The 25820-nt window shown below is 45.1% G+C and overlaps 1 long non-coding RNA gene across 1 annotated transcript; it reads right to left on the bottom strand.

Moving 5' to 3' along the window:
• Positions 1-12685: 12685 nt before the first annotated feature.
• On the bottom strand, positions 12686-17621 carry LOC112547172 (uncharacterized). The gene is made up of 3 exons (XR_003090914.3): positions 14768-17621; positions 14459-14625; positions 12686-14011 (listed from the first exon to the last, which is right to left on the bottom strand). It is a non-coding gene; the product is annotated as an uncharacterized LOC112547172 (long non-coding RNA).
• Positions 17622-25820: the final 8199 nt, after the last annotated feature.

The following is a 25820-nucleotide window of genomic DNA, read 5'->3' as shown; positions in this document are numbered from 1 at the left end:
GGTAGAAGTGCCATTCGACCGGGTGGCTTTAGATCTAGTGGGACCTGGAGAGGTCCCGAAGAGGACACCAGTATATACCAGTCATAATTGACTGTCACCCGATACCCCAAGGCCGTCCCACTCAAGAATACGACGGTGTCAACGCTGGCACAGGAGTTGGTGCAAGTATTCTCCCGGGTGGGAATCCCGAGGGAGATACTCACTGACCAAGGGATCAATGTGACTTCCAAACTGATGGCAGAACTTTGCTGCTTCTTAAACATTAAGACATTGTGTACCTCAGTTTACCACCTGCAAACAGATGGACTTGTTGAATGCTTCAATAAGACATTAAAAGGCATGTTGCGGCGGTTTGTTGAGCTAGACCCAAAGGACTGGGACCAATTACTACCGGCACTGTTATTCGCAGTGCGGGAGGTGCCCCAGGCCTCAACGGGATTTGCCCCATTTGAATTACTTTATGGCCGACAACCCAGGGGGGTATTGGACTTATTGCGGGAGACATGGGAGAAACAGGACTCAAGGGTGAAGGGTACGGTACCGTATATTTTAGACTTACAACAGCGACTCCGGACAGTAGGGGAGCTGGTTAAAGAGAACCTCCTCCAGGCCCAATATTACAATTGTGGGGCCAAATCCAGAACATTTCAACCAGGTGACAGGGTACTCCTGCTGTTGCCAGCACCAGACTCGAAATTATTGGCTAAATGGCAAGGGCCCTTTGAGGTCATACAGCAGGTAGGATCAGTTGATTATGAAATCAAACTGTCAGGAAAATGAAAAGACAAGCATATCTATCATGTCAATTTACTAAAGAAGCGGAACGCCCGAGAGGGTATGCTTATCACCTTGCAGCCACCAGAGCCGGAGCTGAGACCCTGGGGAGGTGACTTGAAGGCCGAAGGGGCAACACATATCGGGGCAGAGTTGACGGAGGAACAACAAAGAGAGATGAGCGCCCTCCTCCGGGATTTCGAACAGGTCCTAACTACACAACTGGGTAAGACCTTTCTTATGAGTCACCATATAGCGACAACCCCAGGTAAAAGGATCCGGGACCACATACGACCCCCTCCCACGAAAAATGTGGGGACCAGTTCAAGAAGAGCTACAACGGATGTTGCAAATGGGGGTGATCAGGGAATCAAGAAACGAATGGCGGAGTCCCATCGTTTTGGTGCCTAAGCCCGACGGCACAATACAGTTTTGCATAGACTTCCAGAAAGTCAATGCAATTTCGTGATTTGATGCGTATCCTATGCCCAGAGTAAATGAACTGCTGGAACGGTTGGGTAAAACCCACTACATCTCTACGCTCGACCTCACTAAAGGGTATTGGCAGATTCCCCTGACGCCAGCCTCTGAGGACAAGACTGCCTTCGCCACACCATTTGGCCTGTTCCAGTTCATCACAATGCCTTTTGGATTGAACGGGGCAGCAGCGACGTTCCAGAGGCTGATGGACAAGGTATTACACAAACATCATGAGTATGCTGCTGCATATATTGATGACATTGTCATTTATAGTGAAACCTGGCCGGAACATCTGCAACATCTGAAGGCGGTCCTCAGAGCCCTGACCGATGCCAAGCTCACGGCTAACCCTAGTAAGTGCCACTTTGGACAAAGGGAAGTGTTCTATTTAGGTTATGTGGTGGGACGGGGAAGGATAAAACCTCAGGTAGACAAGGTAGAAGCCCTGAGAGAGTATAAGGCTCCCACCACAAAAAGGCAAGTCCACCAGTTTCTGGGCCTAGCCGGTTACTATCGGCGATTCGTACCCAATTTTGCCACGATTGCGGCACCCTTGACAGACTTGCTCCAAAATACGCAACTCCAAAAGGTCCAGTGGAACGTGCAGTGTGAGGAAGCGTTCCAAGCGTTAAAGCATCGATTGACGCAGACACTGGTTCTTCATCAACCTGACTTTACAAAACCATTTATAGTGCAGACGGACGCGTCAGACAGGTCTAGGAGCTGTCCTCTCGCAGGAGCAGGAAGGGGAGGAACACCCTATCCTGTATTTAAGCAGGAAATTACTACCGCGGGAACAACAGTATGCCACAATTGAGAAAGAGGCCCTGGCAGTTAAGTGGGCAATAGAAGTGCTACACTATTACCTGCTAGGGGGAGCCTTCACATTGATAACAGACCATGCGCCATTACGATGGATTCAGACAATGAAGGAGACCAATCCTCGGATCATGAGGTGGTATTTGGCCTTACAGCCTTATAAATTTGAGGTCTGTGCCTTGGCTGAGGAAGACTAGAGCTTCTGGCCCAGCAGGAAAAGGTGGTGCTCCCCAGAGAGCAGGAAGGTGGACATCAGTGGCTTAATCAGCACATCAGGGGAAAACCCCAAGGAGACTTCTGCAATCCAACCCATCATACTCTCCACCTGGTGGTAAAGGAGGAGTGGCTTCAGTGCTTTAACTTTCTAAGAAATTAATAGATGACATTTTCTGGCTTTTTGATGTTTTGTACAATTATATTTTATGATTTCCATTTACTTATTGACTCAGTTTTATAACCACCACATTACAAAGCCTATAGGAAAGCCTATTTTTATGTGATTCCTGACTCTATCAAGAGGTCAAGTGAGATCTTACTTTCAATCAAATGCCACACACAGAAAGGGTGTGTTCAGTTCTTTTTCCCCATTTAGAAAGGCTTTCACAAGCTTTCTTTTGCTAACACCTTTGAGATGTGTCCCTTCTGCTGTCTACCTCCTTTGTGTAGAAAGGAATTTAGCACTGTCAGTGTCTGCCTTGAGATTATCTACACACTGAACTTGTGGGCAGCACTATCTTATTACATATATGCTTAGGCATCCCTTAGAAGGCTGTACTTCAAAGCATCTGAAATCCAGTGTGGTTTTAACACCCTTTACTATCCCTGCACTCTGTTCTTGCATCTTCTCCATTGTTCATGTTTTATTGGGGGCGAGGGGAGGGAGAGTTGGCACATAAATGCAAATAGGTTTGATCAAATTTCCAAAGATAAATGTCGACAAATCTTACATAATTTCTGTATGGAAAATAAGTTTCTTGCTGCGTCTGTGAAGCCTGATATCTGTGCCCTAGAATGATACTGTGATCCTGAGACATAATTTCAGAAGCTCTTGTGGCCCTCCCCAGAGTTTCTAAGGGTGTGCAAACCTGTTCATCAAGCTTCTTCGTGCATCATAGGTGAGTAATGCAGAATCCTAAGGCTTTAACTAACAATGTTTTCAACCTGGAGTATTAGGCAGTACTTAAAAACATGAGCAAAGCAGACCAGTAACATCATGATCTCTTAACTGGTAAATATCTGTTGGAATATAAATAGTGATATTCTCTTTGTGTGTCTCAGCAATATAAAGCATTTTACTTTTTCAAATAGCCCCATTGTATGTAGAACTATCTGGGTTTGCTGCCAAAATTCTTGTAATTGAATTTTTTGAGGAGTAATGTTAGTTCGAACCAAGAGGTTTGATTTGAACTAACACGGCCTGGCGCGCACTTCCTGGTTCGAATCAGCTGGTGATCGGAATAGCGCGCAGGCGAGGTTATACTAATGACGCGCAGGATATTTAAGTCCCTGCTTCATTAGCAATTTCAGTTGCCTATATTTGCATCCCTAATTCGAACTAGGAGGCATGTGTAGACGTACTCCGGGATAGGCGGGAGTGGTGTCCCTAGCCTTTGTTTGTCAGAAGCTGGGAATATAACACTTGATTCCTTGTGGAACATCTGGCATTGGCCATTATCAAAGGACAAGATATTGGGCTAGATCAGTGGTTCTCAACTTGTTTCAGTCCACAGACCACCAGGCCAATCAAAAAATTTTCGTGGACCACCTCCAGCACATGTAGCACAGGACAAATGACACAGCAACTGCTCAGCACGAAGGCAGCAGCTACACTGACACTCAGAGCCTCAGACAGAAGTTACTAGCAACACAATGCGGTTGCATCCTAGGTGATGCTATGGGTGACACGCCGTGTGCTTGTGAACATGGCATAAAACAGCCTAACGGCGGGGCCTGCTAATGCCATGTGACTTCGGACAATGTTCCTGTGGACCACTGAAAGTCACCATGGACCACCAGTTGAGAACCACAGGGCTAGATGGGCTCTTGGTTGGTTTTCCTAACTTGTGAAGGAGATGATTAGAACAACCATTAGGGTAAGAATTTGCAAGTAATATGTTTCTTAGTGTATTAGGGTTAACTGGCATTTTTGTTTATTTTGACTTAGTAATTTACTTTGATCTGTCTGTTCACTTGCAATCATTTAAATCTTACTTTTTATACTTAATACAAACATTTTTGTTTATTATCAAACCCAGTGTAAATAATTGTTACCTGTGAATGTCTCTCTTTCATTGATAAAGGAGGCGGACCTTAGGAGCTTTCTCCATGTAACTCTTTTATAGAGTAAGATTAATTTATTTGGGGTTTTGGTCCTTGTTGAGGATGTGTTCTGGGGTGCTGTCAATGGCTTTGTAGCTGAGCCCTCCCATGACTGAGTTGGTTCAGTGTCCATGTTGTTCTGCTGGGGGACCATTATCCCAACTCTACGCCTTGGCTGGGGGTGACCAGAGTTTCTGGCCTGGAAGGACAGGGTAGTGGCCTACCCAGAGGACAGGTAGGCAGGCTTAGTGGCATGATCAGTCCCCCAGGTGATATTGCCAAGATAAGTTCACTAAACTCAGTGTGCTGGGTTTGAGAGGTCCCTTTAGCACTAACTAGGATGTAGAGAAGTGCATCTCTGTTTTATAACTGAGGTACACAGGGATTAATTTACACTGCATTCAGGAAGTATGATCATAATGTGTAGATCAAAGCTAGTTCCTATAATAATAGCATAGAACCCTTGGTATGTACTTGAGCTGCAACACTCATACTACTGCGTTTCACTGGTATTGTTACGTAACCTAGCTGTAGAAATTATAGTGGGGCAGAAAATTTACCCCTAGTTTTGTGGTTTCCCAGCTCTTGGACATCAGATATTCATTCTACAACAAGAGGACATTATCTTTGTGATATCAATAATAATATTTGGCACTTCTATAGTGTTTTTCATCAGAGGTTCTATAAGCACTTTAAACTATTAAACTTCACATAGACACACCTGTGAAGTAGCTGTTGCGACAGGGTCAGGTCACAGGTCTGCTACAGATTAGGGAAAAGGCAGCCCCAAAAGGGTAAAAGGCTACTAATTAGGGGTGGAGGGCTCCAGGGCAGTTAGAAGCAGCTGGCAGGGAGCTGGCTCTGGCAGATTGGGGCCAGCTGGCTCCACTTCACGCATGCTGGAGGCATGTAAAAGCCTCCCCAGTTAGAAGGTCAGGGAGAGAGTGAGAGGATGGAAGGGGAAACAGAGACCTATAGCAGGTCTAGCGTTAGAAACAGCAGGGGAAGGAGTCCCAGAAGGAGTGGCTGGGCTCTCTACCCCAGAAACCAGCTGCAAACCCCAACCCTTAGCAAAGAGAGAAGGCTGCTGGCCCACTGGCCAGGGAAAGAGGGACACTTGCCACACTGTGTTAAGTAAACTGAGGCTACATTTACACTGCAGGCTTCTTGTGCAAGAATGGCACAAGAGGTTCCACGAGGAGTAACGGTAGTTCGGAATAGGAAGCCTAATCTGAACTACCTAGTTCGAGCCATGTGTAGCCGTGGGCACGGAGTCCAAACTAGCGGACATTTAAAAATGGCGGCGCCCAGCAATAGGCAAATGAAGCCCAGGAAATTCAAATCCCGGGCTTCATTTGCAACTCCAGGTGCCTACATTAACCACCCTAGTTCGAAGTAAGGTGGTAGTGTAGACATAGTCTCAAAGGGTATCACCCAATATGCTGATCATGCCACTAATTCTACCTACCGGCACCCCATTGCCCTGCCCTGCGGAGCCAGAAGCTTCTCCAGCAAAGGCACAGAGTCGGGGTAACTCCTGCAATGAGGAGTAACGGTAGTTCGAATTAGGAGCTTTAATTCGAATTACCTAGTCCATGCTGTGTATAGCCACGGGCAGGGAGTTCAAACTACAGGTCATTTAAAAATGGTGGCGCCCGGGAACATGCAAATAAAGCCCGGGATATTTAAATCCCAGCCACTCCATCCATAGTAATCACAGCTGAAGGAGAAATGACTCTATGGCAGGGGTGGATTTAAAATGAAACATACTGTGCCCTGGAACAGGGCCCTCCAGCAATACGGGGAGGGCCCAGCACCAGGCAGTCCAGCACCAGGTCTAGCCTCCCTCTATCCTGTGCAGGAGTTAGCCACTCTGTAGGGGGCAGTCTCTCTTCAGAGAGGGCTGTGGGACGGGGCAGGGAAGCAGGGAGGCTCACCTGCAGGCTGCAGCCTCAGGAGAGCAGGCAGGAGTTGGTGAGCAGCATGAACTTGGGCTGGAAGCCGGCCAGAGAAAAGCAGCATTTTGAAGCAGGAGAGCACCGTTTCTCTCCAGCCACTGCCTGTGTGGTCACCAAGTGCTCCTCTGAAGACTTGCAGCCCGTGTTTATGCTGCTTGCCACCATCTTGTGAGTGGCTGCTGCCTATGGGTGAAGGGGAGAAAAGCCAGAGGATGAAGAGCCCAGGGTAGGATGGAGCGGGGTGCTCAGGTGGTCGATTAGACGGTATTCCTCCTCACCTTCAGGTGGAGCACATGTGGGCCTCTGCCCACTCCTGTGGGCCAGCCAGTGTAGGGCCACTTGGGTGCCTGAAGCCATCCTCTGCAGCCATGGAGATCTTAGTATCTCCTCTCAGTCTTTTTCTCCAGCCCCATCATGGCGGCTCTGCTCCTGAGCTGGGCCCATAGCTCTGCCCCTACCACCCAAGGCCCCACCCTTCTGGGGGCACAGACCTGCTCCACTACACCTTGCCCAGGGGCCTGGCTATTCTTTCAGCAGCCCTGCCTGAACCACTAGTTCCTGTGCCTGTGGCCTGCACCCAGGTCTGGAGCTGCGCCTAGGAGAGACAGGGATTGGCTTTCAGCACCCCACTATTAAAAATGTTCCAGTGCCTCTGATGTTAAACCTAATTGGGGACTGGGTGGTCCAGATCATGGGCCATTCAGGCCCACCCATAGCTACCCCCCTGATCTTTAAGACATTTTTAAGCTGCCTAAAAATCAAGGTCAGTTTTTTGGCAATAATGAAGCAATACTTTGAGTCTGGCAGTCAAAAACACACACAAAATGAACGCGAGGCAAACCTAAGTAAAAAGACAGTTTTATCTTAGTTTAAAAATCTTGAAGTATTGAATAATTTTTTAACCTGCCTTGAATATCTTAGAGAATTGACAATTTTCTCAAACAACCAGTATTGTGGCTTAGGGAGGGCCAACTTTTTAATGTACCAGACCTACAATGAATTCATTACTATAATGGCAGAGCAGTTCAGAAACTAATTCACTGATGAAGTATAGGTTGCCAAGTACTATTCCATAACAGTCAATTCAACACCAGACGTGGAGTCATGTAGACCAATTAACATTAATTTTAACATATGTAACTGGCAATGGTGAAGTTGTAGAGCGATTTCTTTGTTTTCTGCTACTAAAATTCCACTCTTCTGAATGTCTAGAGACAATGGTCTACAGGCATGACTTAATAATACAAATCACTCTGCTTTATTCAAAGCTTGTTCCACCATTTCTTAAACTTAATCTGCAATGTTACAGTCGCATCCTGTGAGGGAGCTACACTTTTTTTATATCATTCAAAACACATATGCTTTTTTTTATGGTTTCCACACATCAGTGGAGTATGCTACTATCAAGCTTCGAGCAGGCAAATGGAAGACATTTGACAGTCAAAAGTATTTGACGCACCAGGTGGTCTGCTTTTGCAGATGCTGGTTTATCTTTGATAATAAGCAATGATGTTTTAAAGAGAACTTTATTATACATAGCCACTTGAAATTCTAAAAACTACATGTAAAAACTGAAGCAAAATCCTTAGCAGAAAAGTTTGAAAAGTATGATATTGTTGTTTTTACTATTTTGTGGAACTGTTGACTTCAAATAATTAATGTTGTCAGCAAATCATTGCAAAAAGAGACCTTAAAATACTTTGCCTCTACAGGCTCCGCTTACAAAAGCTCCCTAGATTACAGATTCCTGGCTGTCACTATAAATAAAACCCTGAAAAGGAGGAAGAAACACCTGAATTTCTTCCCAAGGGGAAGCCCATGCTCTTTTACTACAAGAGAGCTTTAAAAAAGAGAAACAAAAAACACAGAAAACAAACTGTCTCTGAAAGCTGACCTCTCAGGCTAAGCCGGCACACACACAGACCTCCTGTTACCTTCCAGGACACAAGAATCAAATCATCTCCTTTAAAAAAAGGTGATTTTATTAACAAGACAAAAAGGTACACTTAATAAAACATCCCTGGTGCTAAGTGTCACAGAGCAATTGAGAGAGAGCAGATTACAACACAGAAAAAAAATGATATATCTGGGCACATCTTGGATATCATGAAGGAGGGGAGGGAGGCACATGGATTTCACACAGAGGAGTTTAACCAAACAGAAAATAAAGAAAAATAACCTGATCATGACTAAATCTACATTCTTCCTCTACTCATAATCTGTACTGCAAGGCCCAGTCCATTCCTATTCCCAATATTTCTTGTAGGCATGGTAATTCTGTTTGATTATTTAATCTTGTTCCTGCAGCTGCTAACTTAGAACTCACACAAAAAGAAATAGCAAGGTATATATTTACAATTTAAACTTCAGCACTGTATCCCACTGGTTCTTTGAGATCCCTGCTAACATCCTTAGCTACCTGAGTTTAACCCTTTAGTCACTGAGTGCTGGCCAGTACTCCTCCTATCCATCACAGTCACACAATAATAGTGCAATTGCAAAGTAGAGGTGAATTTCTACAGAAAACTTTTGATTTATTTTGCATGTTTGTTTGGTTTTTTTTTTTTTTTGATAGAAGTATGGATGAAGATGCTAAAAGCCACTACAATAAGAAGTTAAGTGAATTCTACCCTGAGGACATAGACACAAATCTTTTGGAAGATGAAATGAAACATTTCATTCATTTTTATCAAAAATGATGAGGTCAGTGCTTCAGATCACCAGTTGATTTGTATGGACGTATACATGACAGTTTGCAGGCAATCTTTCCAAAGATAGAAACCATTCCAAAAATATTTTTAACAACACCTGTCACAAATGCTTCTAGAGAACATTTTTTTCTATCTTGAAACAAGTTAAAAATTATTTCTGAAATACGATGAGTCAGGAACATTTGACAAGCAAATGTTCAGTGTAGAAAGAAAACTACCTGAATAATTTTTTTTTCAAATTGAATAAGTTTCTTCAGAGGAAGTTAGCTTTTATTTTTCTGTTCATGCATCAGCTATACATTTAATTTTTACATATTTTTCACGTTAGCATAATGCAAATACAAGCTTTCATCTAGAACAGAAGTTCCCACACTGAGTTCCGAGATGGACTCAGGAAAGGTTATTATTTTTTTAAATAAAGTGCTCTTATCCAAAGCATTTTACAATAGTTAGTTAATGGTACAAATAATATTTGGAAAGATCATTAAGTGGTCCACCTAGACCCTTAGCAATTTTCCAGTGGTCTATGGGGAAAAAAAAGTTAGACTACAAAAACAATCAAGGTACCTCACTTTATTTTTATTTACTTCTCATTACTTATAGTATAGGAGGAAGATAAAGAAAAAATAATGAAAAATGGGAGGGCAGATAGAGTGAATACTCTTTTTTCTGGCTGGATCCCCAGAGGCACCCCCAGAAATGAAGATGAGCACAGGGTCCCACTAGCTCTAAATATGACACTGGAGTTTTAAATGTGCTTTTATCTAAAAAGAAGTGGGCATCAAGATTTAATATCCCATTGTTTGCTTAGGTAGCGTTCCCCAAATGGTGAGCCCTGATACACCATTGGGTCATGGAAAGTTCTAGATGGGTTGCAGGCCTGGTACGGAGATGAGGTCATAGGATGATGATGGGGGTTTGATAGTGAGCCATGTGCTCACCCACAATGGTTAAAATTTAGAGGCACTGTGCCCCATGCACCAGGTTGCACTGTTTGGAGTGAGGAGCTGGACAAGCACCATGAGACAGGCAGTGCATTGGCGGCTCTTTCTCCAACAGCCTCTGCCCCTTGACTTCTCCTTGGGCCAGGATGTGTTCAAGAAGATAAAGGTTGAAATAGAACGCATGCATACCGTAGGCAACTGACACCACTTGGAAGTGTACATTTTTTCAACCACAGTTCTATTATAGCACCAATATCATTACCCAAATCACATAGGATAGAATAATCTGGTGCTTCAAATTTTTCCAACTATTATTTAAAGACTGCATACAATTTTTTGAATAATTTCTCCTAGAGCTCTAAAACGATGGGAAGAAGAATACAGTTCATCTGATTTGTTTGACATACAGTTTCTTTTTGGACATGCTTCTCTGTCCTTTGCATAATTGGCAAGTATTTGATGCTTGAGAACTTCTTAGGGCTTGTCTATACAGAGATATTGACCAGAATACCTATTGCAGAATCTATTCTACGGCTATTTCAGAATAGCTCACCATCTGGATCCATTATCTAGAATAAAGATATTTTATCCTGGAATAATTAAAGTGCTTCCAAAATAAACTCATTTTTCTGGAATAAAAGTAACTTTTATTCTGGAATAGAATTTTCGCACAGGGAACTATTCCACTCAATTTCCCTATGTTGAGAAGCCTGTAGAGAGAGAAATTGCTATAATTCACAGAGAATATAGTGTATGAGAGTTTGAAAAAGAGATTAAAAACTTAAAACAATCAAGTGGTTAATCTAAGTCAGACTGCCTCTCTATCAGGCTATTAAAACAGATCTGAAGCTGAATAGTTAACTAGTTAAATGCTGGTGCATTAAAGTTAATGATCTAAATTAGTTATTGGGATCAAATTTAAAATAAAACAATCTTAATAATATGGTGATGGTACTCTACTTACTCTCCCCGCTAACATGATTAAGAGTAAGATAAATTTGACTTTTAAATAAATCTATCATTAAATATTGAGATGAAGAGGTCTTTAATACCTCACATCTCTTGTGCAACTCCATTAACTTTGTAGGAATTGCACTAAGGATTAATTTTGTCTGTAAGAAAGCAGTGCATAGATTATCTTTGCAACCACAAGGTCCAATAATTTTTAAATGACAGTGTACATTCTATACAAATTGTTGTAGCCATCAGAGAAAAAAAGTGTTTTTATATAATTCAAACAAGTACAACTCAATCCACACATATTTGGTACAGTTACTTTATTATTTATTGTTGTGGTATAATACTACCGGTGTACTGTTCACAGACAAATGGAAAGATGATATTTCTGACCTGTAGCACTTGCAATCCATGAATAGGGCTGTGTCTGTCGTGGAGGTTATGGAAGTTTGAGAGTGATACATTATGGTAGCTATCCCACAGTTCCTGTGTCCTTTTGATTCTGGGTTATGCTCCCAGTGCAATCTGGGACCAAAACTCTGCAGTTGGTGGTTCTGGGTACATGACATCAGCATCCCATAATGCATGCATCTCCTGCCTCTTCCCCTGTTTGTAAGCAACAGCAAACAGTCTATTTGCACCCTTCCTCCCTCCCCCGGTTATCCACACAGATGCAATAGTAGCCTAAGCATAGAATCCATCATGAATCCCATTGAGCACCAAAGTATTATGGCAATCATATTAACCATGGTGAGCCCAATGCTGGAATATATCCAGAGTGCATCCAGGGTCCACTGGAATAAGAAAGAATCTCGGGAGGCCATGAACATGCTCTTTTGTGAAGCACTTGAGCTGAACAACTGCCAATTGCCGTTGGCATTTGATCCTCTCGACCTGTGGTCCCCAATCCGGTGCCCGCGGGCGCCATGGCGCCCGCCGGGCCCTTTACGTGCACCCGCAGAGCAATCTGGGCTGGCCCTGCCCCCAGGCGTGCGGCAGGTGCCAGCCTCGGGTGCATGGCCGGCCCCGGCCCCGGGTGTGCTGCGTGTGCCGGTGCCGACCTTGACCCCCGTCCCCGGGTGCGCCGCGCATACCCTTGCCGGCCCTGGCGCTGGCCTTGGCCCTAACCCTGCCCTTGCCGGCCCTGGCCCTGGCCCTGGCCTTGGCCCCGGCCCCGGGGGCACTGTGCGGAACCTGGGCAGCCCCTGCCCGGGATCGTGGCACATGCCGGTGCCGACCTCGGGCGTGTGGCGCATGCTTGGCCCCGCCCCCCAGTCCCGTGGCCTGTGAGCGGCCCCGCCCCCGTACGCGCAGCGCGTGAGCGGCCCCGCCCCCAGGCTCCCGGCAGCCCCCAAATGTTGGGGACCACTGCTCTACACACAGTGGAACGCTGGTTCTGATGCCGTGAAACAAGCACTGACTGATGGGACTGCATAGTGATTCAGCTATGGGACGATCAGAAGTTGCTGCAAAACTTTCACATGCATAAGGCCACTTTCACGGAAGTTTGCAAATTGCTTTCCCTGCCCTGAAATGCAAGAATACCAGAATGAGACCTACTCTGACAGTGAAGAAGTGAGTGGCAATTGCCCTGTGGAAGCTTGCAACACCAGACACCTACCAATCAGTTGGAAATCAAATTGGGGGTGGGGGCGGGGAAATAAATTGGGGGGGGCGGGGACCTTCAGTGGAGGCTGTTGTGATCCAAGTAGAAACCCTTTTGCTATGGAGGATAGTGACTCTGGGAAATGTGGAGGACTTCACTGTGATGGGGTTCCTTAACTGTGGTGGGGTAATAGGGATGTGTATTCTGTCTATCTTGGCACCCAGTCAACTTGCTAAAGGATTCATAAACCACAAGCAGTACTTCTCTACGGTACTGCAGGTGATGGTGGATCACAAGAGCGATTTCACTGACATCAACATGGGATAGTCCAGAAAGGTGCATGATGTGCACATCTTTAGGAACTCCTGCTTCTTCAGAAGCTGGAACTTTAGTTCCAGACTAGAAAATAATCATTGGAGGCACTGAAATGCCAATAGTCATCCAGGAATCATGAAGCTGTATATGGGCAGCCTGGATTACAGTAATGAGCAGTTCACCTACAGGCTGAGCAGAGGCAGACTGGTGGTAGAATGTGCTTTTGAGCATTTAAAGGGAAGGTTCTGTATTCTACTAAGTAGGTTAGATTTCCACTAATGCAACATCCCCATTGTGGTGGCAGCCTGCTCTGTGCACCACAACATTTGTGAGGGTAAAGGGGAAAGTTATATGCCAGGGTGGGGAGTTGAGGCACAGGGACTAGCCAGAAATTATGAGCAGCCAGACATGAGGGCAATAAGGAAACCACAGTGAGGAGCACTGCAAATCAGAGAGGCTTTGAAAGACAGTTTTATGAATGGCCAGATTTGAGAGTCATGTAGGCTGCTCTTAACAAGGTGCCTTTCAGTGTGATTGCCTGTAAACCCAGCTCCCTTTCAACATGAGCAATAGAGACTGTTGTTCAGAAATCATGCCTTTTTATTTAGGGAACACAGCAGGGACAGAAAAGGATTCATGGCAGGAGTTTGGTGAGGTGTTTGTGTGATCAAAATTGTAAGAAGAATCATTTTTTGCTTCTGGACACACCTTTGGGAGTTGAGTGTGAGGCTGTGCTTTACTTCCTTCTGTGTGTCCTAAGACCCCTGGGGAGGAAGCACAGGAACTTGGTGAGGAAGGAATGTTGTTCTGCAAGGTCTGGAGGGGTGCCTGTGCAAGTAGCTGACCACGAAGGCTGCCATGCAGTTCATCACATCTTTCATGATATTCAAGACTGTCTCCTGATTCTTCACTTCCACCTCTCTACACACTCTCCTGTCCTCACACTACACTCTCGTCTCCAACAGCAGTGTATTCCTTCATTCGCTTAAGCACTTCCTGTGCAAGAAGGCGGATTACATTTGCTCCTTGAACATGTCATCCCTACTCCATTTTTGCCTGTGGATTTGTTGCACTTGGACTGCAGGCAGAGCTGGGGGAGTGTGCAGCATGCTCGCTTCTGTGCCCGTGCTAACAAAAATTGAAGGGCAGACGTTACAGGAGATACATTAATTATAAAGTGTAAAACATCATCTGTTGGCATAAAAGGAACGTCTATCTAGAGACACTAGGCATGTGTTATGTACAAGGCCACAGTTACTCTTTTAAGCAGCCATTATGCAGCAAGTACAGAGCTCTTAGGGGAGCAGCTGGACCCTGTTGGTGGCAGGCATGGTAAGGGAGAGGGCAGGGCATGGGGGCCCAGGCATGGCAGCAGGGCAGGGGAGGGCCAGAGCAGGGCTCAGGTGGTGCCTGTGTGTTCTGCACCCTCCATTAGCTGGGAGAGTGGCAAGTTTCCCTTCCTGCCAGAGTATGCAGGTGGGCGGAGGAAGGAGGTCAGGAATTGGTGTCAGGCCAGGGGCTCACATGGCACCCATGTGTTTGGCACCCCCTGTTTGCTGGGATAGTGAAACTTACCTTTCCTGCAGGAGCAGGCAGGCGGGAAGGGAGAGGAGGTCCAGGCATGGCCGGGCAGAGGCTCAAGCCATTTTTCATTGGGGATGAGCAAATGGAAGTTTACTGCTGAGGTATCAGCTAATAACTTCCCCTGTTTCATCCAGATTGCCATGTGAGATCTCAGTCTTCTGTGAATCACACAAAGTGGGGGGAGATGTGACTGATTGTGACCTGGATCTTATGCTGTCACACTTTGTGCTGCAATGACACCAGGCCATTTACTGCTGCCTTGGAAGATGGAATAAGGCAGGTGTCACGGGGTCGACTCACCACAACAGCGCCACCAGCTGGCTGTGCTGGAATCAGCTCTTCTTGCCTTGCTGGGTGCCTTTCTCTATGTGGTGTCCCCACATTTCTCCTGGATCACAGCGTCCTCTTCCAGACACTGCCCACACTAGTGTCTGAGCCCCCCTTCCGGGGGACGTTGTTGTCCACTCTGCTCACACCCCAAGGTCCTCTCCTTCACATAGCTCCTAGTCTCCTCCTTAGGAGCAAAAGCCTGGGGCCTGGCCTTGCCAGCTCTAGCTCCAGAGAGCCTCCTGCTTCCCTAGCAAGTAAGCTCTCACTGCTCTCTACCCTGAGCTGAAGGCCCCTCTCCTTTATATAGCTCCCAGCTAGGCCCTCATCACTAGAACTGCCTCAGCTGGGGCTTGGCTCCTAGCCTCTGCTCCTGGCTGGGGTTTTGCCCTTAAAGGGCCAGTGCAGGGCAAGCGGCCTGTCACAGCTGGCCTTCCCAGAAACTTTGTGAGAAGGATGAAAAATTTGCTCTATGAGAGCTTATTGGAGAGGTGCAGGGATGATTCCTGCTCTGTCTCCAGACACTTTGACAAGTTGTTCTGGGAACCCCTCCACTGTGCAGGCATGGTGGCTGCAACAGATCACACTCATTTGCCTTACCCCATTTGTAGCATGATAAAAATATGAACTCACCAGAAATGTCCTCCAGGAATCAATGCCCAGCTGTGAGACTTCCTGGGAGGTGGGTATTGTCTCCAAAGTCATAAAAAGGTCCTGGCTATTGGTGACATCAGTTGCCCCTCTTGTCTACTGACCATTCTCTTTCTTCTCCTCTTTCTCACCCTTGCTGTCCTCCACACTGCTGCCTGAGGCTGCCAGAGGAGTGTCCATGGAATAGATAAGGAAGATGGTCTGGTTCCTACCTAGGTTCACATGCAGCTGCTCATAGAAGCAGTATGTTTGTGGTGATGCTCCAGACCATCCATTTGCCCGTGTTGTCTTCTGGTATGACTGCTTTAGCTCCTTTACTTTTATGTGGCAATGCTAGGTGTCCTGGCATATTCTTTCTCCATGCCCTTTGTGAGCTTGGCATATCCTTTTGCTGGTTCGTAGTTCTACAAAAACAGATTCCTCCCCTCAGCTAACAATGCCGGTGTTCATCTGCAACCCTGGAAACTCACGGTCAGGTGTACAGCTAAGAATTGCTGCGTGTTCTGAGGTTTGCTTGCCACACTGTCCACAAAGAAAATGAAATTCAAATGTTCCTGGTGTTTTTCCTGTTCACCTAAAGAGAAGTAGAGTTGAAAGTCCTGGCCAGAGTGGTTACGGTGAGGCACTGTGGGACACCTCTTGGAGGCCAAGAACTTCAACTTTCATAGCACTGTATCTGCTCTACCATAAAGTTTACCATGTAAAGTTGAATTTAGCATTACTCTTTGTGAAAAGCTGGAGTACCAAAATCTATGTTAACAGATCTTAAAGTTGATGGAATGGGCTTGGTGGTGTGGACTCATTGTTTAGAAATTCACCGTTAATTTTGTGTGGTTAAATTTGATCTACCATCTTCTTTTCTTGTTATAACCAAAGTGTGTCCACTCTCCATGAGATACAAATATAGTGCTCTTCTTCCAGCCAGAGAATTAAGAAACACGTAGCTGTTTATGAAGGAAATGAGATTTCTGAAAACAATAATTTAATCAAGGCAGGTTTTATGGCTTTTTTGATATTACTGCATATAGCATCTCCTGCCTTCCACAAAGCTTTGCTAAAAAGGGCACATAAAATGAGGCAGTCATTAAGAAGGAAAAACATTTGAAGATTTTACTGATTTATGTGTCAAAATTACCTTGTTTAAAGGACTCCTGTAATGATAGCATTTACATGGGCTGGATTCCTTGGTAACTACTATAGGTAGATTTGCAGAATCTAAAGCTGGTATCGTAGATTCATATAAAGGGTCACCACAGGGCTCTATTTTTGCGGGCCTAAGTGGTCTATAGGTCTTACAGATCTTGAGTCGTTTCTCTGTGCAGGGGTGAATTTACCCCTTATATTTAACTGCTGATATAATACTCTGCTACTCTTTTGGGTTGTCCAGTCGTAGTTTGTATGGCAGAAACACATGCCTATTATCTCAGTGTTGAAACTCATAGTAGCTTCCCCTCCCCACTTTAAAGACTAAGTTCTCTTCAGTCCTCTTCAGTCATTGCAGTCACATGACGACCTGGATTTGGAACCAAACTCTGGAGGGTGAAATCAGTGGGTAAGTCAGAAAAAAATATTCTAGTTTTATCCTACCCAGTGAATTAAAATGGGCATTAACACTGGGATCTCTGGCAGTGCTCAGTTTCTCCAGATGTCAAAACAGACCAATGATAATAAAATGAGATCTAGGCTTGCAAATGTGCCCTGTGTGGGCACTAAGAAGAAATGTCGTATGCAGTACATTTATGGTGCTGCTTATGTTCTGCCAAAGAAATGTATCTTTCCAGGAGCTATGGCCATACTTTAGAATGAAGTATGAAGATGGGCCTCATAGTAGTTCATTACTGAAAATAAAAAGACATAACATTGGAATGCATTTTATACACCAGAGAAATATAGATCTCCTGTAAAGGTTTTTTCATGTCTAACTGTAGAAAATATGTTCTCAAAATCATAGCATGCTAGTACACAATATTTCATTAGCCCTGTTGTAATTCAGTACATTGCACAGCCACTGACAACAGTAAGAGCCTTTTACCTCAGTGTTCTTCTCTTAATTTTTATAAACTCTTTTTACAAACAGAGGGCATTCTTCTTAAATTATTTTCTATAGGCCTAGTCCAACATCCACAAAAGTCAGTGGAATGACTCCCATTGATGTTAGGAGCTTTTGGTTCAGAGTAAGGGTGGAATTTCGGGAGAGTGTGTGTGGGAGGCAGGGGGGAAGGAAGCAGCCTTGCACTCTGGGACATGGCTCGCTTTTCATTGCAGTCCCCAGATGCTAAGGGACTGAGGGGAAAGTGCTTGCGTTCTGTGCATGCCTCTCACACCCAGCTGGCAAATTCCTGACATCTGCTAGAATACAGCTCCAGGTGTGAGAGGCATGCTCAGAATACAAGCACTTTCTCCTCTCTCCCTTAGGGTATGTCTACAGTGCATTCCTCTTCCGAGAGGAATGCAAGTGCAGACACCCAAAATTGCAAATGAAGCGCGGATTTGAATTTCCCCAAATGAAATTAATGGGTAGCAGGTTTAGAACTAATAAAAGAAAGTTCTTCTTCACACAGCGTGTAGTCAACCTGTGGAACTCCTTGCCAGAGGAGGCTGTGAAGGCTAGGACTATAACAGAGCTTAAAGAGAAGCTAGATGATTTCATGGAGGTTAGGTCCATAAAAGGCTATTAGCCAGGGGATAGAAGTGGTGTCCCTGGCCTCTGTTTGTCAGAGGATGGAGAAGGATGGCAGGAGACAAATCGCTTGATCACTGTCTTCAGTCCACCCTCTCTGGGGCACCTGGTGCTGGCCACTGTTGGCAGACAAGCTACTGGGCTAGATGGACCTTTGGTCTGACCCAATATGGCCGTTCTTTTGTTCTTAGATTCTTATAATTGCGGACTGCCGCTTTTCCAGAATAGCATCTTTCGAGACAACAAACGCGATCCCCGTGGGGTTATTTTGAGAGAAAACTCTTCCTTTGAAATAACCCTTAAGGGGACCACGTTTGTTGTAAATAAATAAATAGTGACAGGGTCAGAACAGAGGGCAAAAAAAAAGTAGTCCTATTTGGTGTCCAGGCGCTATCCTGCCCACATCTAAAGGACCTCCCTCCAGCCTACGAGGAGGGTCCACAGAGCCCAGATAACCAACTAATTACTTGGGACAAATAAAGAGAAAACAGGGATGGGTGTGAGGGTCAAAGGGATAAAATGAGGGAAATGGATGGGGACACCGAGCAAAGAACCCTGGACAGTGCCCACTGCCCCCGATATAAAAAAAATTAGTGGAGAGGAGATGTATAGGCCTCAGACTGAGGAGATCCCTGTCCCCAGAGTAAAAGGGAGGTGCTGGTTTAGAACCAGCAGAGAAAATCCAAGGCAGTGAAACACCTGGGGCTAATTGACCAGGCCTGCAGAATCAGGCCAGTGTCGGCCAATTAGGACACCTGGGGGTAATTAAGAAAACCAGCTCAGACTGGCTATAAAAGAAGCTTGCCTGCAGTTGTAGGGTGTGCACAGCTGGGAGGAAGGAGGAAAGGAGATTACAATGAGGAGGATGTCGTCCTGGGGGAAGTAGTTCAGGGGTCTTGGAGCTGTATTCTAGCAAGTGTCAGGGATTCACATGAGCACTTACTATCATATGGCCCTGGTCTGGAACCTAGAGTAGAGGGTAGGCCTTGGTTCCCCTCATCATCTGCCTCCCCATTTCCACTTGAGGAAAGAACTGTGGAATTTATTCTCCATTTTACTATATGCTAGCCAATGATGAAAAGAGCTCCACAAAGAGCAAATTAAAGCCCTGGGCATAGTGCCTAAAACTGTGGGCTGCTGCAAGTCTCTGAGGCAAACATATCCGCCAGGAAGTGCAGGACCCACTGAGTTTTCCTAATCAAACGGTTTGAAGAGACCTCAGGAGGTCATCGAGTCCAGTCCCCTGCCCAAGGCAGGACCAATCCCAACTAAATCAACCCAGCCAGGGCATGTCAAGCTGTGAGTTAAAAACCTCTAGGGATGGAGATTGCATTATCTCACTAGGGCTACGTCTATGCTACAGAGTTTTTTTTGAAAAATTTCAATTACATCCACACTGCAATAGTGTTCTTTTGAAAAAACTTGAAAGAACAGATGGGTTTTTCCAACAGCGGTAAACCTTTCACTACAAGAAAAAATGCCTTTTCCAAAAGAGTTCTTTGGGGACAGGGAAAAGGTTTTTTTTATTTTTCTAAAGAAGAGGCTTCTAGGAAATAACACAGGTGCCCTGGTGGCCACTCTGTCCAAAATAATCACAACTCTATAGTTCCTGTCTCCTGACCCCTCTCAAGGATGCAGGCACCCTGGACAAGCCTTGTGACAGGAAGCCGGCCCTGGAGCAGCACCCTGACTGCACAGCTCTCCTTGCCACTGGCCTGCTCTCCTCCACCCCCCCAAAAAAAACTGGCCCTTGCAGGGAGCAGCACCAGTGCTCCCAGGACCCACAGAGGTACCAAGTGGCAGGCACCCTTGTGCTCTGGAGTGGAGATCCAGTCCCTCCATGAGCTGTGGGGTGAGGAGGAGACACTACAGGATCTCCGCTTCAAATGGTGCAATGCTGAGATTTATGACCAGATGGCTGAGTTTCTGCTGGAGCAGGGACGCCCACCCTGGACCTCAGAACAGGTCCGGAGTAAGGTTAAGGAGCTCTGCCAGGGATACGTGAGGGACAGAGAGTGCAGTTTGTGCACTCCACACCTGCCCCTACTACCAGGAGTTCCACTAGATACCTGGGGAGTAGGAAAGCCATTTCCCCACCTGTTGTGGTGGACTGCGGGCTGGAGACACCTGTTGTCACCCGGCTGGAGGACACGGAGGAGGAGGAGGAGGAGGAAGAGCGACAGCAGGAGGAGGAGGACAACACAGCTACTGGGATGCTGTCTCTGGAGCCGGTTGCTGGGAGCCAGGATGTGTCCCAGGCATAGTCCGATGCCGAGGAGTGATCTTCAGGTGAGTGCTCTCAGTTTGTCTCACACACAGGGCGGGGGAAGTGGGTGCAGAGGGGGAAGGGTGCGAGCATCGCTCGGCCTGCTCAGGCTGGACATTATGCTGCAGTCCGTGCACGTGGAACCACATGCAGCTTTATTGTGTGCCATGCAGACTCAGCAGCAGCCCCCGAGCATGTCCGGGCTCCTGTTCTCAGGCTCAGGGGAGGCCACACACATGTCTGGCCCTGGGGGGAGCTGGCCCTGGGGGGGGGAGATTCCCTCCCACCACCTGCCATGGCTAGATGCAGGCTAGCCACAAGGGTGCAGGCACAACCCCAGACATACCGAGGAGTGCCGCACACAGCACAGGGGCATACCTGCACGTGCGAGGCACCACCCACTCCTGCAGACAGTGCTGCGATACGCAGGTTTGTGTGCATGCCCCAGGGAGGGCCAAGCTGCTTCCGGCTCCTCTGCCACCCATGGAATCCCATTGTGGCCAGACACTTCCCTTGCCTGCTTGTCCATGGGTGGGGACAGCGGCCAACATGGTTCCCTGGGCATTCGGGGCCCTGTGAGGCAGGGCCTGCTGTTCAGGCCTTGCCCCCAGGACACACCCAATTCTCTGGCCCGAGGACTGTTGGTTACTGCTCACAGAGGAGGGCACAGCCTCAGGGACAGTGTCTGCATGGATGACTGATTGCCTCTCCCGCTTTGTATCCTCCACAGCTGGGACTGAGGGGCGAATCAGCTGCCCGACGACCCGAAAGCCCTCCATGGTCCAGGAGGAGCTGACGAGGCAACATGTAGGCATTCTGCATGACATGCAGCAGACTCTGACGAAGAAGATCCAGGAGGACACCGAGTGGAGAACTCGCATGTGGGACCAGCCTGTGTGGCAGGGTGATAATGTGTGGGCCATCATGTGGGAAACGATAGCACACCTGGCTACTGTCACTGCTCCTGCCTACCACTCTCCTGCCCTCCCAGCTATGCCCATTCCCCCTCTCCCTGCCCCCAAGCGATTCCTCTGCTCCCTCTCCAAGCGATGCCCATGACCCCTCTCACTGCTTCCCTTGCCATCCCTGACTCCACTCCAGCCCCTGCTCCTGTCCACTCCCCTGTGGTCCCTGAACCCACCCACCCCCAAGTTTGATGAGTTCCCCACGCCCAAGGTGGGACATTCAGCCACCTCCACACCACTCCCAGTTGTGAGCCTCCCTCCCCCTTCAGGTTATGAGCCTCCTCCCCCTGCCCAGCTTTTTTTAATGGAAGATTAATGCAAACTTCGTTCTGTTCAAGGCCCTGCCCTAAAGGACCTGGGCAATACTGGGTATGTCTGTTAGTATTGACATATGTTAGTGTATTTATAATACATGTCCATATCAACCCTCACACCAACTCCACCTCTTGTATGTACAAGAGTTAATAGAAAGAATCAGTTAGCAAAAGCTGAGAACTTGCTGAAGAGGATATGGGTGTGATAAATGTTATGAGCTAATGGTTTAGCTCAGGACTAGAACTCAGTGCTCTGGAGTATATTCCTAGCTCTGCGACTAACTCATATTTATGACCTAAAGCAAGTCACCAAATGTCTCTGTGCCTCATCTGTACAATGGGACTAGTAATGCACAGGCATGTTGTGAAGCTTAATTAGTCTTGGTATGGAGGTACAAAGTATTAATGGAGAACTCTCTAATGTTGTAATCTTGCCTTCCTTTAATATTTTCCCTCATCACAAATCCTAGTTGGAAGAGGTTTACTGTTTTCCGTAGCACTATGGGTGCCTTCTTTTAACAACGTCCCATTCACCTTTGTCTCTTTTTCAACAACTGTAATATTTCTGATTTATAAGTACCTCCTTTCTTGTAAACTGTCCCAGAACACACCATAATTACACTCTTTCTCTCTTTCTTTGTTTGACTTGCCTGCTGATCTGAAGAGACTCTAAACAATAAGGCTACGTCTACACTGGCACATTCTCACACAAAAACTCTTTTGCGGAAGAGTTCTTCTGCAAAAACTCTTCCAGAAGAGAGCGTCTACACTGGCATGTGCTTTTGCGCAAGAGATGTGCTTTTGCACAAGAGCATCCTTGCCAGCATAGATGCTCTCTTGCGCAAGAAAGCTCTGATGGCCATTTTAACCATAGGGCTTTCTTGCTCAAGATATTCATGTTACCTGTCTATACTGGCCTCTTGCGCAAGAACAGTTGCGCAAAAGGGCTTATTCCTGAGCAGGAGCATCATAGTTCTTGCGCTAGAAGCCCTGATTTCAAAATACATTAGAATGTCAGTTTACTTGTGCAAGAACACCCGGCCAGTGTAGACAGGCAGCAAGTTTTTGCGCAAGAGCAGCCACTTTGGCGCAAGATCACGCCAGTGTAGACACAGCCTAACTTAATGGGAAACCAAATTCAGCTTGGAAATACATTTGTACATTCTCACATGCTGAGTGAGGACGACAGCCATACGGTGTGTGCTGCATTTCAAGTGGGATGACAACGCCATCCACTTACACTATTCTCACATGAAATCATTTGGATTCAGATTGCCACCAAAATGCTTATGTACCACTCCATTCTTTTAGTTTGATTAATGTTGAATAGATTAGTAACTGTGCCCCTTAAAATGCCTTACTCAAAGACCCATTTATAGTCATATATGTAATTGAGTCACTTTATGCATACCTTCTTGAGCAAATAAATTGTGTAGATGATGTAAAAGATAGAGATTATTAAGGTGTAAAACTATATGTTCTTCTAACAATAGAGGAATAGATATCATTCTAGTCTCATTCCTAAAAATACACTTTTCTTCTTCAATCTCTAGGAAGGAAGAATTATTTGGTTTCTTGAAATGCTGTTCATTAAATTGCCATTATACTTAACACCAAAGAAAAATTTCACCATGCCTAAGTTTTTTGCATGAGTGACATACTGTTTGACAATTCCAGGAAGGGTAAGTGGTTCTGAAGTCAAATGTAACAACTTCCTAATAAGATGAAAGAAACAATTTCGTAAAGTATAATATATAATAAATTGTCACTGGGTGTCACTCTTGAGTCAGCCTACAACTGTTTCAGCAAGGGTTTAGAATAAGTTTTATTATTTACAAGAAGATCATAATTGTGCTTGTTTCCTGTTTTAGTGTATGATACTTTTCTGATTCATAATAATAAATATTTCCTCCCTAAGAAAGCTGAACTCAGCTTAACTGAAAGACCACACCATATCAGCTGGACTTCACAGAATTGTATTGTTCAGAGAAGCTGACGTAGGGAGATTGCAAAAATGATTACAGCAATGTTGCTGCAGAGAAACCTCACTAACTTCAATTTCAAACACTCACACTTTGAATTGCAGGCAAAGTTTTTTAAATATATTGGTTTCAATTCATTCTTCAATCTTTTGGGTAACTCTCTTGACTTCACTGCCATCTCATACCATAACTAAGGAATGAAATTGGATGCGATAGAGATATTGTTTGTTAGAAGTGAAATTCATCCCTTTACAGAAGGACAGTACAACTTTATTTTGAAATAACTCACGTTATTCCAAAATAACTTAGTCTGCATCTACACAGCAGGCAGTTATTTTGAAATAGAGTCAAAATACTGTCAAGCTGGAGGACTTCTTACTCTGACTCCTGTAGCCCTCATTGTTCGAGGAATAAGGGAAGTCAGAGGAAGAGTATTCTATTTCGAAATGTGCTGTGTAGATGCTTCCTATTTCGAAATAAGCTACACAATTGACGTAGTTCAATTTGAGTAGCTTATTTCGAGTTAAGCCCTGCAGTGTAGATGCACCCTATGTGGCCTATGCACCACTTATGTCCACAGAACAAGTGTAAGTAGATATTAAGTGATACATAACTCTTGTCCTGAATTTACCCATAGGAGAAAATCAGTGTCCCATCACTTACTAACTCATATTACTAATAATGTAAAATAAATGTTAGTACTAAACTGGTTTATATGGCAAATATACACGATCCCCAAAGGGATAGTTATCCCACAGCAGTACTGCTAACACTGAAGGTAAAACCAAGCATATGTTTGCTGTGTCGGCCTGATTTCACCACTATAATATTTTTTTACTCTACTTCTGGAGAGAAGCATATGGTAACCACATCTTGTATTTGGAAGGCAACTTCCACTTTTCTCACACAGTTGCTAGGGCATGAACAAATAGGGCATGTCTACGCAGCAAAGCTAAAGTTGCAATAAGCTACGCAACTTGAGCTATATCGATTGCATAGCTTAAGTCTAAATAGCTTATTGCTGCTTTAGGTGCTGTCTACACAGCAGAAAGTTGAAGGAAGAACACTCTTCCTTTGACTTCCCTTACTTCTTATGAAATAAGGATTACAGCAGTTGGAGTAAGAAGTCCTCCAGCTTGACATATTTTGAAATACAGGCTGGCTGTGTAGCTGTGCATTATATTATGGAATAATGTCAGTTATTCCAAAATAACGCTGCTGTGTAGACATAGCCATACTGTCAATCACTCCTCACTACACATACATCATATCCCCTGGTGTTCAAAAAGGCAAAATTGTGAGCCAATTCATTTGATGTGTCTTTTCTACTTGTCACAGTATGACACACTCACTTTCTTTTTGATACACTCCTGAAGGTTCACAAAGAATTAATGTCAATAAACACAGTTTATATATAATTTATCTCTAGTCTCAAAATAGTACTAGTCTGAACACAACATTTATGCCATGAAAATAATTATGTTGCCAGGGGTGAATGTTTAACTGAACCTCCTTGCTTCATCAGTTTTCAAAAATGTAGGCTGCACAACATTTCTGCTAGGATGGAAACAGTCTTTAATTCTAATATCACTTTACCTACTGCTTTGCAGAGGCACCATTTTCACAATGTAACTCTTGTTGGAAATGATGTGGAAACCCCTACATAATGTCCAACCAAGGAAATAAACTTTTTCTTCCCCTAAACTCTACTTATAAGAGTTGACTTGTCCCAGCATAGTTTAACACTTGCTTTTGATAATGAATTCTGCAATATTTGTAGTGAGAGGTTTTAAAAATATTTAATAAGAAAAGGTGCCATGTAGGCAAAGATAATATTGTGTCAAAGAAGTGGTGCTTTGGGGACAAGTATTTGGAGAGTGCACTTTGCAAATAAGGAATGTGCCCAAAATATCATCATTTCAAAGCTTCTCTATGGGCAGGAATTATGGATTTGTTTTTGTGATTGAATGTCTCATAAAATTCCCAGGACAAGATTTTTTTTAAATGTATAAGAGATACATTTTTACATATGATGATAGGTTTCCTCCATTTTCTTATGGATGCTGCGTAGTCTGTACAAAGCTCATCTTGGACAAGTGAATAGTCCTGGGGTGATATTGCATAGCTGCCTAAAGCAGTTAAGGCCCACTGAATAGGGCTGTTTAATT

Source organism: Pelodiscus sinensis, chromosome 15 (assembly GCF_052426305.1).
Source record: "Pelodiscus sinensis isolate ZL-2025 chromosome 15, ASM5242630v1, whole genome shotgun sequence".
NCBI lineage: Eukaryota > Metazoa > Chordata > Testudines > Trionychidae > Pelodiscus > Pelodiscus sinensis.
The sequence above is the reverse complement of the archived record's forward strand: the minus strand, read 5'-3'. Positions and strand labels throughout refer to the sequence as shown.